The sequence below is a fragment of the Wyeomyia smithii genome, chromosome 1 (genome assembly GCF_029784165.1).
Source record: "Wyeomyia smithii strain HCP4-BCI-WySm-NY-G18 chromosome 1, ASM2978416v1, whole genome shotgun sequence".
Classification (NCBI taxonomy): domain Eukaryota; kingdom Metazoa; phylum Arthropoda; class Insecta; order Diptera; family Culicidae; genus Wyeomyia; species Wyeomyia smithii.
The window spans coordinates 153,237,452-153,253,948 of NC_073694.1; the positions used below are offsets into that span (position 1 = coordinate 153,237,452).

At 40.7% G+C, this 16,497-nt stretch overlaps 1 protein-coding gene and 1 long non-coding RNA gene across 3 annotated transcripts in view; one reads left to right on the top strand and one right to left on the bottom strand.

Annotated features, from left to right (window-relative positions):
- Positions 1–16,497, bottom strand: part of LOC129728155 (ankyrin repeat domain-containing protein 12) — a 267,340-nt gene that overhangs the window by 133,732 nt on the left and 117,111 nt on the right. The gene's annotated exons all lie outside the window — the stretch shown is intronic.
- Positions 2,253–3,717, top strand: LOC129728176 (uncharacterized). Its single transcript, XR_008728634.1, has 3 exons — positions 2,253–2,374; positions 2,938–3,068; positions 3,117–3,717. It is a non-coding gene; the product is annotated as an uncharacterized LOC129728176 (long non-coding RNA).

Sequence of the window (16,497 nt, forward strand, 5' to 3'; positions counted from 1 at the left end):
CTTCGCCCTGGTCACCACATACCTAGCTGTAATACTCTAAGCTATGCTATTCCTCGGTCTGACTCTTTTTTATGCCTAACTTTTAGTACAGATTATTAACTGCTTGAGAGCGCTAAACATGTGCTCCAAAACACGTGCGCTAGCGTGAGAGCTAAGAACCTGCGCGTGAGCATGGTCGACGCTGAGCGACGCTACCATTTGTCGAGTTCTTTATTTTTGTCTATTCAATGCCTCGGTGGCTTTGGTGTCTATTCGTCGCGGACGGAAAAGTGCTATCGCCAACGCTTGCATGGCAGAACCGCTCGCGGTCTTTGCTTCAAAATTTCTGCTGCTTTCTTTACAGATGATCTTGTTTTAGGGGACAACGGCAGGCGGCCGTGTCCCGATTCTACACTTTACTTGTTTTACATTTCATCCATCGGAAGGTTTACTGTCTTTCGGACTAAGCTAAAATGTACCGTACTCTGCGTGACGGAACATAAGGTATTTTCTGTTTGTGTGACGTCACACAAACATTTTGCCAACGCTGGCTAGTGACGGTCTTCAGAAATTGGCAACTGCCGGTGTGAAAAAGAAATAGTGGAATTGGTAATCCCCATTAGCATCGACCGGTGCGAAAATCGGTTGCTCTCCAAAATAGCAACGGTCAGCGTTGTGAAAATAGCAACTCAAATGGCAACTCACCGGTGCGCTTGCTCTAACAAAGTATGCCAATTATCTCTGGCAGATTTTGAGAGCTGAACACTGAACATATCTAAAACGACTTCTTGGATTGGTGAGTATGACGAAAAATGTTGCTTTTATATGTATGAACATATGTCACATTTAATATAATTTTAGTTAATATGATGCAAAAAATCACTAGGCAGTGTAGAGAGGACCAACATGAACCAGTCAACATCGAACCAAGTACTGACTTGTGGGCTGCCCACGGTACTCTTGCTAGAGAAGCATCAAGATAGAAAAACATCAACCATATGGTTGAATTACCCGGGGGTTTACGGCAGTATTTGCATGGCGATTTGGCACCAAGAAATTCTGACCCAGTATGGAACCGAATTCAAGGACAGATTCCAACGCTTTATAAAATACCGGTGAAATACATGCCAGTTCTAGGAACATCCGTTCCTTAAGAAGTCTATTCAACAAAGCCGGTCAAACTATTACAAAGCTGCGAAATCGGCTCCCAAGACCCCACCTAGAAATGTTCCTAATCTAACAGTCGATATGAGAGGATGCATGGTTCCACTGACGGCACCTACTCACGTCACAGGGTGTCTAGAGCCATTCATTGTCATTCGAATGTTTAGCATTTTTGAAATAATTGTTTCTTTTCTCGCTTTCCAAACGTTAATAAGTAAATTTATATAGTGGTTCCTGTTAAGCGAACAACGGATAGCCCCTCGATACTGGCAGCACTTATATTTTGCCAGTCTAGCAGAGCAACAGTGTCTACACACATTTTGTAAGCGATTACATCATTCTTTTTAATAGCATATTTCATAACCGTACCGCGTGGTTCTTTTTCTATAAACGTTCCGATATAATCCGTGTTTTTCCTTCCGCTGGACAATATTCCGCTGTGAGTCTAATCCGTTAAGTCCACAGTTCCTATTTATTGATTCGTTTGCCTGATGTTTAGGATATAGGATTCGATCACTTAAATCTAGTGTAAAGTTTTTTGTACAGCAAAATCACTTGCAAACGAATGCACAATTGCAAAACTGAAGAACTAATTGAATCGGAAAAATACTTTCTCGAAGATTCATAAAGAATTAGGCTAATTGAATTAATAAATGTATTAAGTAATGTGATTTCAAACCGAATAGCCAAAAAGTCTCTTAAAGAAAGTTTTAATATGTTGTAAAATTGTACAATATTTTTTGCTGCAAGAAAGCAAAGTTCAGGTGTAACACTATTTTACACATAAATTGCAGTAGAGATTCGATCATAGGCTTGTTTGATGAACCAACTTCGTACATTGAAATCAAGAGGTACGACACGGAATATTTCTAGAGCTTTCTCCCAGATTTGTTAGTAAAATCTAGAGATCAAGTTTATTGGTAACTGACTGTTTGTCAGCACTAACATTTTATTTTTGAACGTAGGGGTCACGCAATCGGGTAATCGATTATTTCGATTAATCGAATATCTTGCGTCAGCTAATCGAGTCCGATTAGCGGACACAAACAAAATAATCGATTAACAATTAATCGATTAGCTGGAAAATTCGGACATCACTAGCCACTCATTGTGGCTCTCTTTGTGCATTGGTTGGGGCAATGATTATCGGATGTTATTTGACAAACCCGGAGTGATTTGCCATTAGTGCGCAACTAGCAACATTGAGGAATATCAGTTTGAAAATTAGCAAGTACGTATCGTAATTTAAATGGAAATGAATAACATTAACGAATGGAATACCAATAACATTAACCTTAATACCAAAAATCGACTTATATTGAGCCTATCTTATAGTTTCTCTGCATATTCTGCATTAAATCTATGCGATTAGTTATATTTAAAATCTGCGTTTTTTAGCTCTTTTGAAGTGAGCCTTGAAGCATTCTAACAATAAAATTCGACCACCTCTATTTCGCGTTGGTTTCATTTTTCGTTTAGATTTGCCTGTTCAAATGCGTCTGTATTTTAAAAACAATGTTGATCCGTCCTTTACTGTTACCTGTTTACAAAATACTTCGTAAATGAACCCGTTGCTCCTAAACAATGAAATGTGCCTAAATCCACAGTATCTTTTGTTTTGGGTAAACTTGTGTATCGCTCATTACCATGAACTCGATTCAAATAATTCTTTCGATTCTTATGGAAGAAAAGATCCTTGTCATGAATTTTATCAGTTTTGTTACTGATCTACGCTAATAGTTCTGTAGTTATACACAACCATGCATCCATCTTATGACTCATTGATTCCTGAAGTCCGGCCAGTCTTTGACGATGATCACCTCACCGTAGACCTCAAGAGCTATATCGTCTCCAATGCCAGTGACCACAACATGCACAAGGAATACTAGCTCAACACATCAAGGCGGTAGTTTTAGAAAAAAGCCGTAGGTACATGAATAAACTATTCGAGCATCACGATGAATGATGACTAGGTCAGTTGTAGACGGACATGTAAGGATAAAACCTTGTTTCAAAGATAGAAAATTGAAACCGTGACGAACTGGACTGCGGAGTTTCATGAAGTGGTGGACTTTATAGGCAAAGGGTACGAACTGCAAGGTGACATACGCAGGGAAGCGAAGGGGAATCTTCGCAGCCACGTTGTGGTCAACTGGTTGGGAATAACACCTAACGTAGAAGAGCCAGTGGAAACACTTGATTACCTAGAGATCCTTCAGGTTAGTATCTCAGGTTAGCATATTCTCTCATATTATGGCGTGTATCACTGAAAAACAGAATTATTCGGTAGTACCACAGCAATCCTATCTTGATCCATACAGAATAGCTATGACAGATTATTCACTAATAAGTTTTTCTGTATAAACTTATGCGATTGATCAAAGTTACCCGGTGATCTGGTTAACGTCAATACCTTGCTAAGGGTCGGACATACCATGAGATTTTTTTGCCTGTATGGACTCATCACTGCGATCAAAGACATTTGATCTATTGCGATATTGCCCAGGTGTTTTCTGCAATCCGCACTTCATATTTTTGGCAGTATCACTATTGAAGTAAGTGATGCGCTCATCATTTATATCAGTCTGATTCTACTGATATTCGAACCCACGACCACCCACTTGTCAAAGCGCACTGTGTAACCTTGAGGTGCTACCATGAGCATACTGGATCCCAACCCGGGGAAAATTATTCGTTCCGGATGTCTTGAGGTATCAGTCATCCTCCAGGGTATAGATGTATTGAGTTAAAGATGACTTGCGAGCCTGAAGTCCGAGGATGCTTGGTTTAAGACCGAATGGAATGGAGACTATTTGTAATAACCTCTAGACTCTAGTCTGAGCGGTAAGGTAAATAACAATTGGTCATAATTATATTGAATCTTTGCCTGGAAAACACTGCACTACCTCAAAAATTTGCCTCCAATGTTGTCACTAGGCTTGTATTGTATAGGGTGTTCAATACGTTCGATTGCAACTTTTAATCATTGTGTAGTTGGGTAATTTGCGCATTCTGTGTATTAGTATTGGTATCAGCTTAAGCCATATATCTAGGCCAAACGACGCGCATGATGTCGACTTGCTGTCATTTGTTGTTAGTTTACCGCGCACGATGAAAGTGGTGGGCAACCCGGCGACATATTCTGGCAGTTGAAATCCCGCGAAGTGGAACGGAATTCCATCTATATCACCATCCCTTGATAGCGGGATACGGGCTTTGCCAAAAATTGTATGAAACCCGGGTGGTCGCATTCGGCGCGGTACCAGCTGCCGTCAAGATGTTGAGAGAGCAGGTTCCGGAAGACCGCTACTTACCTGGATGTGTAGATCGGGCCTACCCACACCATCATGACGAAGGACATGGAATGCAATAAACACATGGTTCACGGGGTAACGGAGACTATAACGAATAAAAGGCTGGACAGAGAAACATGTCTATCACCGAGATGCAACGTTGTGGAATCATCCGCTCATTCTCCAAACACCGATTTAACCGGCCTGGGACACACGTCACAAAGCAGAATGGAAGCCCTGGACCCACTTAGCTCAGTCGTGCCAGCCACAGATTCCAGTATTGCTCAAATCATTTGTTCCTGCACCTTAGTCGTCCCGGCCCTGAGTCTTTTGTCGGGGTCAGGGCTCTCCAAGCTGCCTCTCACAGCTAGTATATTTTTTCAATCACGACGTTGCTCAGCCTGATGCTGCCTTCTCTTTCAGGTTGTTACACACTGATTCAAACGCCCCAGGATCGAACGTTGAATTTTCAACATTTGACAACTCGCTACGATCCTGCATTTCGCTCTCCGGTCTACAAGATGCCATGCAGGTACTTCTGACACGGACCCCAGGACGCACCTGTCTTAGCACTATGGAAGCCCCGTATCCCCCCGACACAGTCGCGCAAATGCTGCCTGCGTTCATCAGTCATCCTGGTCCTGTGTCGGGGCTTGGAGAAGGGATTTTCCAGCCTGCTACCTCAGGCGAGTATAATTGTTTGACTGAACTTCCGGTACCTGACAATTCGATACGTTCCAGCATTTCGCCTTCGAGCCGTAACGTTTCCAGCTCTATCACCACTCCGACGACTCAACTGGTTCAGCACGATTTCAACATGTGCTTTCAAAATGTCGGCGGCACGAATTCACGTGTGGATTTGCATAAACTTGCTTTTGCCGGCTGCGCATACGACATCATTGCATTAACCGAGACTTGGCTCAACGACAGGACCACGTCCCATCAATTATTCGGCCCTGATTACGAAGTCCTTCGATGCGATCGCGGCCCACTTAACAGTCGTAACGTAACTGGTGGTGGAGTTCTGTTAGCTATCCGTCGGGGGTTTACAGTTTTAAAACGTCAAAACCAATCGTGGAGCAACGTAGAATAAATTTGGGCGACTGTAAAACTCCCTGACCGAAATCTTCACATCTGTGTGGTCTACTTCCCGCCATGATTGATGCACATAATCGATCTGTCGCCTCCGTAGCTGCCTACAACTCAACAACGACAAATCAACGAAGTTCTAAACGAGAATGGTCGGATGCTTGATCTGTGTTTTGTGAGCATTGGCACAAAAATACGAGCTAACTCAGCTCCTGCACCGTTAGTAAATTCTGTTCCTCATCACCCTCCGCTTCACTTGGTATTAAACGGTAATCTTACGACTGTTAATATGGACAACATTTCAGATGGCCTTTGTAGATTTTTCTCGGAAAAACTCAGCCGTATTTTCGTAGAGGAAACACTCTCTTTAGATCAGGTGGCCGCGGCAACAAGATTTGTTTCACAAGATTTCGCGGCAACTGATTCGAACGCAATGTTGACGGATATCCGTATTGATAACGACAATATTGTCACAGCTGCCTCTAAGCTAAAATCGTCGCTTTCTTCTGGGCCTGATGCAATTCCTGCTATTGCTATTAAGAAGTGTATTGAAGGTTTGCTACAGCCACTGCGACACCTGTTTCGTTTATCACTGCGTACCGGAACCAATCCAACTTCACAGAAATTTACTGCCTAAAAAGCATATACACTAAAGTCGCTTTTTACGCGAGGGATACATGCCGCGTAAAAAAAAATTCCGGCATCCGCATAAAAAAACCGCATAAATTCCGAAATCCGCGTAAAAAAAGCCGCGTAAAGAAATCGGGTAAAAAAAAAACCGCGTAAAAAGCGACCTTAGTGTACTGATCGCTTGTTCGCTCAGTTTTGGAGTATTGCTCAGTAGTGTGGAACCCAGTGTACTTGAATGCAGCTGAAAGAATCGAAAATTTTCAACGCAGGTTTCTTCGTTAAGCCCTTCGACAGGTACCCTGGCATGATCCATTGAGACTACCAAGCTACGAAAACCGATGTCAACTCATCCGTCTTGACCCTCTACATGCTCGAAAGAACACAGCTCGGGCTTTAGTAGTATCCGATCTCTTGACAGGACGTTGTGATGCTCCATCTCTACTAGCGCGCTTCAACATCCAAGCAAGGCTGCGTAGTTTAAGAGGCAGTTCATTTCTCCGATATACCCATAGCAGAACCAACGTTGCGGCTAATGCTGGCTAAACAGGGCTTCAAAGACTGTTCAATCGTGTGTCGCATATTTTTGACTTATTACTTTAACAGAATTACTTGGCATAGCCCCTACCCAAGTAATTCTATTGAAACAAAAATTACGAGGCGAAAACATTCAGAGAACTGGAATTTCCCTTGTAAACTATTTAATTCGCAGTGAGGTTAATAACTTAAAATTTTTTGAAAAAGCACATGCTTTATATAACGTGCGTGTAAAATGGGAAGCTTATAGGAAGTTTGGCGGAGGTGAAAAGCATATCACCCAATGCCGTACTTGCCAACGTTATGGCCATGGTTCTAAATTCTGTAACATGGACCAAAAATGTCTTAATTGTGGAGACTCTTCTCACAAAAAGGACACATGTCCTGTGAAAGAGAGTAAAAAATTTCGCTGTGCGAATTGTAACGGCAACCATATGTCAAATATTTATCAATGCCCAGTCCGTTTAGCAATTGTTAAGGCAAGGCAAGGTAAACAAAATTCAATTTCTCAATTAAAACCAACTGCAAAACAAAATTCTCCAAGCGTACCAGTGACGCATAGTTTACCTACTCCTTTGCATACCCGTTTAACTTATGCACAGGTTACAGGTAGTTCGAACATTATACCGCCTAGTATTGGTAGTTCGAAAATGACCGTTAATATGGGTAAGCAAAACACGCTAGAAAATAATTGTATCACTCCAGCTAATATTGCTGCCGAAAATATTTTTTCTAATGTCAACTGCCTGGGGCCTATTACGGCAGGTAAACTTTCTTTTTTGCAATAGGCAATGTTCGATCTTATGAACGCCATGTTGCAGGCAAAATTAATGTTTGAAGCCATTCAAATAAGTACCAATTTTACAATCAAAATTGTTTCTAATTTAAAATTTAGCAATGATTTTAAATAAAACAATTAAAATATTAAATTGGAATGCTCGCTCATTGAAGGCCAATGAGAATGAGCTTTTTAATTTTTTAACAGTAAATAATGTGCATATTGCAATTATTACTGAAACATTTTTGAAACCTAACATAAAATTAAAATATGATCCCAATTACGTGGTTCATAGATATGATAGGATTCAGGGTTCCGGCGGTGGAGTTGCAATTGTTATTCATTGCCGAATCAAACATCGTGCTCTTTCCTATCTTGAGTCGAAAGTTATTGAAACTTTGGGAATTGAAGTTCGAACTGAACTAGGAATTTTATTTATTGCCGCAGCATATTTACCATTTCAATGCACACGCGAGCACAAAAATTATTTTAAAGGTGATTTACAAAAACTCACCAGAAATCGTTCGAAATTTTTTATAATCGGCGATTTTAACGCTAAACATCGTTCATGGAATAATTCTCAAAGTAATTCCAATGGCAAAATTTTATTCAATGATTGTTCTTCAGGATACTATTCTATTTTGTCTCCGAATAGTCCTACATGCTTTTCTTCTGTAAGAAACCCTTCAACAATTGATTTGGTGCTAACAGATCAAAGTCACGTATGTAGTGATTTGATCACACATGCTGACTTTGATTCTGACCATCTTCCAATAACTTTTAACTTAAACTCACATGAATCAGTTTTTTTTTTTGCAATCAAACTTTTAGTTCGGGCGCTGCGTCAAAATGTGAAAATCGCTCTTACATCTCAGAAGCTATGAACATAGTTGAATTCAAATAAATGGGCTTTTAAACCATTAAACAATGAATTTCATAATGTTTAAACATATGGTTTGAAAGTTTTAGAAAGAAACATAACCCGGAGTGTATTAAGTGCTATATAACTTTGATAAAACCAATATTGTTACTAGAGACGCTTTCACAATACTCATAATGGATGATATTTGGTCATCTTAAGTTGTTTTCTAGAATTTGAAAGTCGGCATCTTCGAAATACCCGGATTAGGCAAAATTTGGCCATTTTAGGATGTATTCCGGCAACCAGAAGTAGTCATCTGGATTTTTCGCGTGATGTATTTGAAACATATTTATTTCATGGTATTTGCATATGTATGTATTAATGCATGCTCATATGTGTGTGAATGTTCGGTATAGTTGTGCTGTTGGCTATCTGAAATTCCTTGTTTAGAGTGAAAAATGAAACCAGCAGAAATTTTCAAGGAGTATTTTTTCTCTTAAATCGTGTAAATATATTTTAACACATAATAAGTTTTAATGAGAAAGGCTGGGTCTCACCGCTAGGTGGATTAATTTGGGTTTTTTCTCTAAACATCTCTTGACATTTTTTCTAGAAATGAGAATTACTACGTGCTTACAGAAATTTTGGACATTATGATAGAAATTGATCTTGTTATAATTTTCTTCTGGAACGCACATAAATTTCATTACGCAGTGAAAGATAAATTCGACCTACCGAAATTAAAACCTAACACGAGATGAACGGGACTTTGTCTTTCCCTTGACTCTGCATCCTTTGCCACGACCAGATAATCTCACATTCAGAATCGATTGGACAGAATCGCGATGTGACGATGAACAAAACTGCTAGCTCTATGATGAAAACAAAAACCTGTTTGATTGTTTTAAATATTTACGGAAAGGACTAATACAACAAGCAGGTGTTGCGACGTAGGTGATAAAATGAGGGATTTCGAAAAAAAAAGGATGGGTTACGCAGCACACTGTTTGTAAGTTTACAGACGAACATTGTGCGCGAAGTACATTACTTTTAAGACTAATGTATAACCGTCAACAAGCATATCGTTAAGATGGCATCAAAAACATTCGGCAGAGCAGCCAAGTTTGAAGGAACTTAAGATGTTACGAAATGCACTAGCTCGAATTCAATTATTTCGATCCTCCTGCCAAGAACAATTTACAATCGGCCTTTCTCAGGACAACAAACATGTGATTATCAAGCTACTGTGGATTATATAAATTAGAAATCTGTGATTGGGCTAAGCATATGAAACCTAGATAAGGCCATCAGTTTCATGCAACGACACAACTCGAAAAAATCGTTCGATGATTCAATTAGAAGAAATGGATAATCAACCAGCGTCATATGCAAATGATAATTCGCATGAAATTAACAGACTTGCCGGGTACCACTCATGTGACAGCACCAATGGTATTTCTTAGCGCCCCAAAATTATCTGATTGTGAAGCTGTAAAATAGCGTGGATGCAACAGAATTGTGCTTCGAAAAAGAAAATTGTTTCGAAAATAACTCTTCGTGTAACTTTTAGCAAAGTTTTGGTGAGTGGCAGAAAAATAATAACTGCTTCAATTAAATAATTTTGAGGCGCTAAATAGTGCCATTGGTGTGTCATAATGATGACACCAGTGGGTTTGTTCACTTGGGTCGTCACTAACATTTCCGAACACAGTCACTAACATGTCCGAATATGTTCAGTAGTTTTACAGACGAACTAGTATGACGGTGCTTCTCACACAGACGGAAGATTTTGAATCCAGCGCTGTGGAAAGAGATCTGCAATCAAAAGTGCGCGGTTCGCCTGTTTCTTCTGGTACAAACATATTTTTGAAATCGTCTCCTGATGCGCCGCGACTAGCTGCAGCTCAACGGTAGAGCCTCTACCTGCTGCTGGTCGTTCCTTTAACCAGGTAATCATCCACTTGCGACAGTGATCGGATAAACAGAGGATACTAAGTTTGTGCATGCTAGCTTTTTTACGTGACAACCGAGAGTTATACCTCCGTTTCGAAAAAAAATCGTTTTTATGCTTTGGTTTCGACTGTGCTGGAAAAGAGAGGCAGTGATTGGTTGCTTATTTTAATTGAGATTGAAACTGATATCTTCACCTAATTTTTGGTTATGGTTTTTTTTTAATTTTTCATTTTCCAATAGTACAATAGTTCGTGTCACAAAAAAAAACAATTTTCCGCACAGCTAATAATTCATCCATTATTGTAAAAATGAAAGAAATTCTAAAATTGCACCCTTATGGTACTGTAAAACGTAAATCTACGTCAAAAAATCAATAGGAACAACATCAATAGGAAAAACATTTGAGTTAATTTTTCATTGGAAATCACCGTGGTTGACGTTAAGATTCAATATGTCAATTTTGTTTTTGTCAGGTGTTTGAACTAATTTGTACTTTTTTGTATTTTAGTAAAAAAAATCTTTTTTTAAATTTTACTAACGAGTTTCTATGACAATAAATAAAGAAAAATAATAATAGTCGGACCATGTGATTTGCTCTTAAAACCTCCATCCTCCTGCATGGTTTCTCGTGTTTTTTTTTTTGGCTAACCCCCGTCACCCTCTCAATAATTACGTGGCTTAGAGCCTTTCATGTCAAAACCATCAAATTTTCCAGTAATCATCAGCTAATGTACTGGAAGAAATCAAACATTGTTTGCTATTCCTGTGGGTTCAAAATTATTTTTATTCTCATTTATTCTCATTCTCAATATTATTTTTATTCTCATTCAAACGTTCCACCGACTATCGTATTTCCTGGACCATACTCAAACTGGACGTATTATTATTTGCTACACTTCTAGTAGATTGGGTCTAATTTTCTTATTACCGTTGCACTGGTAACGAATTTCAGAAAGTAACTCGTCCTGAGAGACTAGAGCAAGTTTCATACTATATCGCGCTGGTCACAGTGTGTTTGGAGCGTAGTTGAAAGTCGCGTTTACAGCACGTTCTTAAAAAAAAGTTAAGACTTTTTTTAAGTGGTCATCTAAATACACTTTAATTAAAGAAAAGGCAACATAAATAGGCAAACTTTCTACACTTTTTATATCCACAAAGGATTCTGCAGTAGGTCCGCCCGCAGGCGCTGGGTCAAGTTGAAGCGAACTCTACTTAACCCTTTGGCCGAAATTTAAACAAACATCACTTCAACAGTTTTAATTCGTATTAGGAACTAACCCTAGCCGGCAAACCACCCACGTAAATCGATTGTATTCTGGAGTTTTTCTCCTTTCTCTCACTCACTCCACATCCTTTTTTGTTGTTGTTTGTTCTTATTTCAATTTCCGAACAATTTGATGGGAAGCCTGTTTTTCATGGGCATCCACCACCACTGCCACCACCATCCCACTATGCGGTGAACTTTCAGGCAAGGGAATGACTCGCAGGAAGTGAGCCGACGATAAAACATTTTCGTTTCGTTGGACATCACTCTCTCCGGTTTCAGTCAACATCGCAGTGGAGAGTGACGGGGAAACTTTAAAATATGTTCAGGAATTCCGGTTGATATGTACAAAGCACGGGGCAGGTGGTTGTTGAGCGGTAAGAGCTGGGTCACCTGGTACCGTAGTGTTGGATTTTTTTCGGGATCGTTGTCGATCGGAAATCAAGTTACCGGGCGTAGGAATGGCAAACGGAGATTTGTTTATCAGAGGGAAATTTTTCGAATGGAAATATAGTGAGTCGGGAAGCGCGTTTCTGGTAACATAGCATGATAAAGTTAGGTTTAATGATTTGTAACAAGATTGGCATTATAAACGAGTTGATTCCACGAAATCGACTTCAGCAGAACGTTTGTCGCGCAGAAGTAAATCTCCGTTTGATTGCCATTCAATTTAGGTCGAGTGGATAGAGAACTCGATAAGCGGTGGCGTTTCGGGCCACGGTCGAATTAAAATGATTGAACGGAAGGATGCAGTTTCAATACTGATGGCGAATGGCGAATGTAGAAAAAATAGCAGAATTGAAACAATGTGTTCATTTGCCAATTCAGAGTATCTAACGAGTTGAACTTAGGTGCAGGGTGCTCTGCTACAAAGTAAATAATAAAAAGAAACAACCATTACCCTCGAGAAAATGAAAAGAATGGAATTCCTTTTAATTTGTTACAATCATTCTATTTTAAATTCAGACTGTTTCTTCTGTCATCCTCGTCACTGAGTACAAAAGCTGCTGAATTCATTAAATGGAAAGTTCACTGATCGTTTTTAATACTCCTGATTTAATATAGATCACGAAGAAGCAGGACAAGTTTTAAAGCCCACCATTATATCCGGTTCCTTTTAATTCGATGAAAATGTGTTTCAGCACAATCAAGTTGTATGGAATAAAAACTCTCCACTCTTTCCCAGCAATGGACTTGCATGGTTATTGTGAACGTGCACTGTGTTTTGTGGTAAGTACATTCGTCGTACCGTAAAACGGGGCGAATAGAAACAGTGGGGCGAATAGAAACAAAACTTCCGAAATTGAAAAATGCGATTTCAAGTCTTCGATTACAATAAACCTTCATTGAACCCTTGTGTGGAAAACCACACAAATGAATTTTGTTTTGATTTTTTTTTCGGAAACTTCTCGATCGATTTTAATGAAATTTCTTGACAATTCCTTAACCATCAATCTTACACAAAACACATTTTCTCCAAGGGAAAAATATTTTTGGTTGATGAGATATTTAAAAACTTACGTTGTTTACCCTGGTGTGAGGATTTCCACACATACAACATTCGAATTTATTTTAGACAAGAAACAACTTAATTTTGCCCCAAACATATTTTTTTCATTGAGTGCTTTCATACCTGAAGCTATGAGTACCAATTAATCCTGTTTCAAAAATCGAATAAGGTGTGTATGTGTGCGGAAGTATGTGTATGTGTGTTTATTTTCATTCTTACGACCAATGTATCTCGATTTTCTCAGCAACGGCTAAACCGATTCGATTGTTATTAGTCGCGTTTGAAAGAGCTTAAAGTCTTGTTAGTTGATGGAAAATATTGTTTTGATCCGAAGGTTCATTCGGAAATGACGTAACAAAAGGTGATCAATTTACATGGGAACTGATAAACTAATTGATTTTTTTCATCGGTTTGACTGATTTTAGAAATGTATAAAGGTGCATTCTTGTAATTCGCATTAAAATCAAATCAATCAAAAGGCTACGTGATCATTCCGCGTCGAACACTCGACAGAAACGGACGTGCAAAGTGGTCGTTCTATTACAATCCGGTCCGTGTGTACGAATAGCCAAACAAAAGAGTGTATTATTCGCGCTAAAGGCCAACTAGATTGTGAGTTGTGTCGATACGTTCTGTACCCGGCTCGCAACTTTGGCTGTTTTGGTGCAAAATACCAGCTGCAGTTTTGATCTGTGCACAGTGAATAGATCTTTCTAATTCAAGGCCATCATTTGACAGTCGAGCCGTGTCGCTGTGCTGAGTGATCTCACACCCGGCTCACTGCTGGTGGCTGTATTGGTGCTGCTGTACTGGTGCTGCTGGCTGCTTTGGGTGCAGCTTCGAACGATCGGACAACCACTGCTGGAAGGAAGAAGTAAATAGGTACGTGTTCTTGTCGGCGCTAGTGCGCTAGTGCGCTCCATTTAGCGCGATGGATATAGATCCCTCGCCTGCCGTGCCACCATCCCCGAACCCCTCTGACCCTGACCCTTCTGTTACCCCCTCCCCTGTTCATTCTCCAGTCCCCCCTCGCCCTAGGCTTTACCCGGACGGATCTCAACAGGGCAGCTATACTGTTTATTTTCGTCCAAAGGCAGGAGTGAATTCAAAGCGATTAAACATACTGCAAATTTCTAAAGACCTGACGAAGGGGTACAAGGCCGTGACCGAAATTTCCAAGGTCCGACCTAACAAGCTCCGTGTCGTGGTCAGTGATCTGGCACAGGCCAATGCTATCGCTTGCTCTGAGCTCTTCACACGCGAGTATCGCGTTTACATACCCGCACGAGACGTGGAGATCGACGGTGTCATAACCGATTCGAGTCTGTCTGTCGAGTGTATCCTAAAAAGCGCAACCGGTTGCTTCAAAAATACCGAAACACAGGCGAAGATTTTGGATTGTAAGCAATTGCGGTCCATGTCTCTCGTCGGCGGTAAAAAAGTTTACACTCCGTCAGACTCGTTTCGCGTTACGTTTGCCGGATCTGCACTCCCTAACCACGTCTCGATCGACCGGGTTCGTCTGCCTGTGCGATTGTATGTACCCCGTGTTATGAATTGCACCAATTGCAAGCAGTTAGGCCACACAGCCGCCTACTGCTGCAATAAGGCACGATGTAGCAAGTGTGGGGAGACTCATGCGGAAGATTCTTGCAGTGTTAAATGCTGAAAAATGTATTCACTGTGGGGAAAACCAGCATGAGCTCTCCACATGCCCGGTGTACATGCAGCGCAGAGATAAAATCAAGCGGCCACTTAAGGAGCGTTCAAAGCGTTCTTATGCTGAGATGCTGAAGAAGACCGTGACCACTTCTACCATAACATCGAACCCCTTTGATCTGTTGTCCTCTGATGAAACCGATTCTGACGATTCATCAGCGGGAACATCTTATGCCAATCCTGGGGAGTCTAGGAAGAGGAAAAATGTTTCTTCTCCTAAACTTCCCCGTAAAGGTCCTAAGATTTCCCAAAGTGTAATGAAAAGTACGAACAAACCAAACAGTGCTGCGGAAAAACCGAAGCAAACTCCTCCTGGGCTTGCAAATTTAAAGTCCCAGAAGGAGTTCCCAGCACTGCCAGGAACATCTAAAATCCCAGTTGTTCCTTTTGCACATCCAGTAGATGAAACAAACTCTGGATTAGTGAAATTTTCTGACATTGTGGACTGGATTTTTGAAAATTTCAATGTACCCGATCCAATTAAAATTTTTCTTACAGCATTCCTCCCAACAGTTAGATCATTTTTGAAGCAGTTGACTGCCCAATGGCCCCTCCTTGCAGCGATTGTATCCTTCGATGCCTAATTCAACTGCGTATATGAAGGATTCTATCTCTGTCTTACAGTGGAATTGTAGAAGTATTTTACCAAAAATTGATTCGTTTAAAGTTTTGATAAATAAAAACAAATGCGATGCATTTTCCCTTTGTGAAACTTGGCTTACTTCAAATATTGATCTCAACTTCCATGATTTTAATATTATTCGCCTTGATCGAGACACCCCATATGGAGGAGTAGTGTTAGGGATTAAAAAGTGCTATTCTTTCTATCGTATTAACCTCCCCTCGATTCCAGGCATCGAAGTTGTCGCATGTCAAATGACAATACAAGGTAAAGAGCTTTGTATTGCCTCAATATATATTCCTCCCAGAGCACAGGTTGGGCAACAGCTGCTCTTTGATTTAATAGTACTTCTTCCCTCGCCACGTTTGATTTTGGGAGACTTCAACTCTCATGGTGTGGCTTGGGGTTCCCCTTACAATGATAACCGCTCCTCTTTAATCTATAACCTTTGCGATGACTTCGACATGACTATTTTAAACAACGGTGAAATGACACGTATCCCGAAACCGCCAGCGCGCCCAAGCGCTTTGGATCTATCCTTATGTTCGACGTCGCTACGGTTGGATTGCACATGGAAGGTAATCCTCGATCCTCACGGTAGCGACCATCTGCCTATTCTTATTTCAATTACAAACGGGTCAACTCGCATGCGACCAATTGACATTCCGTATGACCTCACACGGAATGTCGATTGGAAGTTATACGAGGAAATGGTTTCAAAAGCGGTCGAGTCGATTCAACATCACCCACCACTTGAAGAATACAACCTCCTCGCGGGCTTAATCCTCGACGCCGCGTTGCAAGCCCAAACGAAGAAATATCCTGGCGTAACGATCAAAAAGCGGCCTCCAACTCCGTGGTGGGACAAAGAGTGCTCCGATGTCTACACGCAAAGATCCGACGCGTTTTTGGCCTTCCAGAAGGGAGGTATACCTGGCGACTATATACGGTATTCGGAGCTTGATACCAAGCTTAAAGCCTGGCTTAAGCAAAGAAACGCGGATATTGGCGTCGGTTCATGAACGAGACGTCGAGGGAGACATCGATGAGCACTCTTTGGAACACAGCCCGAAGAATGCGGAATCGCGTAACGGTCAACG